Consider the following 4,096-nt stretch of genomic DNA (forward strand, 5'->3'; position numbering starts at 1 on the left):
TATGGGACCCATTCCAAACCCTAATCATTTTAGTTGCCCTTCTCTGAACCTTTTCTAGTGCCTGTATATCTTTTTTCAAATGAGGAGAACACATCTATACGCAGTATTCAAGATGTGGGTGTACCATGTATTTATATAAGGGCAAATATTCTCTGTCTTATTCTCTATCCCTTTTTAAATGATTCCTAACATCCTGTTTGCTTTTTTGACTGCTTCTGAACACTGCATGGTCGTCTTCAGAGAACTATCCACGACGACTCCAAGATATCTTTCGTGATTAAATGTAACTAAATTAGCCCCCATCATATTGTATGTATAGTTGGGGTTATTTTTCCCAATGTGCATTACTTTACATTTATCCACATTACATCTCATTTGCCATTTTTTTTGCTCAATCACTTAGTTTTGTGAGGTTTCTTTGAAAATCTTTTACAGTCTGCTTTGGTCTTATCTATCTTGAGCAGTTTAGTATCATCTGCAAACTTTGCCACCTCACTATTTACCCCTTTCTCCAGATCATTTATGACTAAGTTGAATAGGATTGGTCCTAGGACTCACCATTGGGGAACACCACTAGTCACCCCTCTCCATTCTGAACACACCGATGGGTGAACCTGGAGAAAGTGATGGCAGCCCTTCGATGGGTCAGCTGACAGAGCAAAGGACTGGAGCCGGAACTCAGGAAGTCATCCTTATGTTGTCCTTCTGACTCCAGCTTGAAGGAGAGCTTCTTTTTCTTCCCCTTGCTGAGAAAGAGCAGGAGAAGTAAGAAAGATCAGGTGAGTTAACTCTTGCTTGGGAACCACCCACTGAAAATGTAAAAACCAAAAAGTAGAGCCATAAAAGACTTCAAAGCCCACCAGGCCCAACCTCTCTTCTAATATGGCAGAAAAGCCACACGTCTCCTGTCTAGGTAGGGATATCCTATTGCCCCACAAGAAATGGAAGGTCATCATGTTCAGCCTCAGCAGTACTCATGGAGCAGGAGGAAATACATGGCTGAGGAAATTCCCTGTAGCCGAAAGATAGGTCTTGAGCATCACAGCTATGTAGCTAATTACAAGGTCTACTTACGCCACCGGCTGAGCCATTCCTCACAGGCCAGCAACTGCTTCTCCCAGTTTGCGTTCCTCACCATGTACCCAACTAAATACTAGAAGGCCCAGCTCATCAACCTGCCCAATCTTGCAGCCCTCCTCTTCCACCCTGACTGATAGGGATGAGTATTAAGCCTCCCTCCCTTAGGCTTTTCAGCATTCCTGAAGAGCACCAACACCGCCCAAGTGACTTTGGGCCAGTTGGTCAACCAATAAGGCTGTCTCCAAGGCCAGGCTGCAGCCCAGCTTCAGGACTCAGAGGAAATGGAGCTCCCATCCCTACCTACAGGACTCCAAGCACGACCAGCCTTCTGGATCAAACATCCCCTCTTGTGCGCAAGTCACAACAGCTAGCAGGCAAAAGGCAGGCTTTCATATCATTTGAGAGAGCAAGACAGAGCCTTGGAAGACCCAGCAGGATTAGGTCGCACAGCAATTGTCCTCAGATCCTACTGAGATTTCAACTCAGATTGCAGGATTCAAAGTCTTGAGAGCTGCTCTTACACCATGGGACCAATAGGGAACCTCCAGATCTCTGCTGAGTTCTGTTGTGGATGACCCTGCGGGTGCAGCCCTGCATTTGCTCACCAAGTTGGCATGTAACAGTTTGCTGCAACTCCCAGAGGCCTTTCTTAGTCCAGACTGAGAGGCCAGTGGCCATGTGAGGAAATTGCCCCTTCCATCCTAGGCAGTACATGGGCCTTTCTAGGAAAGACCAAGTCCTGGAGGAAAAATGACTGTTGTGAAATAACATCCTGAGGAGATGCCTTCTTCAGTTGTTGGAGTAATACCGTATGGGAAAATGCTCCCTTTTCACCTGACAAAGGATTTGAACCCTGGACCCTCAGATTAAAAGTCTGATGCTCTACCAACTGAGCTAGCCAGGCTCATAGGAAAAAAGGGCAAGTTTGATGCAGAAGAGAAACTAGTCAAGAAAAAGAGGGCAGAAAATTTGCTACTCTTGCTTCTTTAGCAGCCCTAAGCCCATCTTGCTTCTCCATGTGGCACCCAGAGACATTCTTCTTTTTTTAATTAAATATCAGATCCAGGAGAAAACACAGTTATACAAAGCAAAATAAAATTGACCTGTCTCATGCAGTGCTACATTGACCTCTATTCAGACTGAGCCTAAGGGAGGGCCTTGCTTTGGGATCAAACATGCCCTCTTGTGCGAGTCACAACAGCTAGCAGGCAAGAGACAGGCTACCACGTCATTGGAGAGAGCAAGAGGAAGCGTTGGAAATCCCAGAATAATTAGCTGACAATGAAAGGACCCCACAATTCTACAGGGGCTTGAACTTTGATTTCAGGATTCACCGCTTTGAATACCAGCCCTTACACCATGGAACCAGCAGGGGACCTATCAAGAGAGTTTGACTTCTGGCATGAAAGACTCTGAGGGGACAATTTTTTCTCTCAGGGAATACCCAGGGGGAATATGCCTTCCTGGCCAGCCCTACATTTGCTCAAAAAATCAGCACACAGCCCTTTGTTGCAGGCCCAGAGGCCTTTCTTCCTCCAGACTGTAATACCAGTGGACAGGTAAGGAAGTAGCACTTTCAGTCCCAAGCAGTAAAGAGCCCTTCCTAGAAAAGGCCAAGTTCGGAAAAGGGAAAAATGAAGTCAAAGAGAGTCCTCAAGAGATGCCTTCTGAAAATCTTGGGAAATTGTTTTTCTACCTGACCAGGGACTTGAACTTTGGACCCTCAAGTTAAAAGCCTGATGCTTTACGAACTGAGCAAATTTGATGCTGAAGAAAAGCTGCTCAGAAAATGAGGGCAGAAAACAATACAGAAAACCTGATGCTTTCACTCTCTTAGCAGTCCTAGCCCCAGCCTGCTCCTCCATCCGGCGCCCTGAGTGAGGCCTTATTCTTTTTTTAGTTAAATAGCAAATCCAGGAAAAAACACAGTTATACAAAGCAAAACGAAATCACAAACAGAAATGTCATTGGAAATACAAAAATTAAAAAGGAAAGCGCAAGTCCCATCACTTTATCATGTCTGGGTCATTCCTGTATCGAGAGCACCTGCTAAGGGCCCTGTGTGCTTACGAGAAACCTGGAGAAACTTATACCACCGCCTGAACAAGAAACTCAACTGCTCCCAGGTGCTGCAGTAAAACCCTTTCCCTGCTATGACGTTGCACTCCATATGATTTTATTAAAATATGCTAATGAGTGTGAATATAATGTAACTGAAATATGCTTTATGCATGTAAGGTAGCATTACAAAGTTTATAATCGACTGTGTGTGTTCATCGTATGTGTATGAACCGATCATTCTTGTATCTGAAACTACAAATATGAACAATAACTCTGAGGTCTTGTTGTAATGATGCAAAGTGTGGGCCACTAATAGTGGTTTGGACTCTTGATGGCTCCCATTAACCAGGACAATTGACTGTAGGTGGCTCTGTCCTGCACCATCTGTGAGTCAGGCCAGGAAGAATGAAGGCTTGGGGTCTCACAGGACATGTGAGCATGTCACCAGGTACAGGAATCCATCTTAAACCTGGGGCTTTTCCCCAGGAGAGTGACAAAAGATTCCTGCCTTGTACCAAAGTTATATAAGGGGGTAGAACAGAAGAAAGGTGGCTGCAGTCATAAGAAATCCCCTAGCTACCATCTGAGCTGGAACAAGGATTACGCCAGGTGAAAAGATTGGGCCCAGACTAGAAATAAGCCTAGTCTGCAAAAGAAGCTTATTGGAAGATCTCTGAGGGGGAGATTTTATCTGTATTGAGTTTCATATTGTATTAGGTTTAGACTTGCATGTTTTTGATATATTTTGCTCTATGGAGAATACAAACTCTATAGAGAAGGAAAAGTTAATGCCTTAGAAGATTCTGTGTGTGTGTGTGTTAGATGGATGCGAAGGTGTCTAGAAAACACTGTCCTGTAGTCTCTTTTCTCTGATTTCCTTTAGAAAATTTGAAGAAGGGAGCAAAAACCATTGTCTTCTGAGAGGTTTGAACTCAAAGCCTTCAAATTATGAGAC

The 4,096-nt window shown here is 44.3% G+C and overlaps 1 non-coding gene across 1 annotated transcript; it reads right to left on the reverse strand.

Moving 5' to 3' along the window:
• Window positions 1-1,911: 1,911 nt before the first annotated feature.
• On the reverse strand, window positions 1,912-1,984 carry TRNAK-UUU (transfer RNA lysine (anticodon UUU)). The gene has a single exon. It is a non-coding gene; the product is annotated as a tRNA-Lys (tRNA).
• Between the last annotated feature and the right edge of the window lie 2,112 nt (window positions 1,985-4,096).

The sequence above is a fragment of the Gopherus flavomarginatus genome, chromosome 9 (genome assembly GCF_025201925.1).
Source record: "Gopherus flavomarginatus isolate rGopFla2 chromosome 9, rGopFla2.mat.asm, whole genome shotgun sequence".
In the NCBI taxonomy this organism is placed as follows: domain Eukaryota; kingdom Metazoa; phylum Chordata; order Testudines; family Testudinidae; genus Gopherus; species Gopherus flavomarginatus.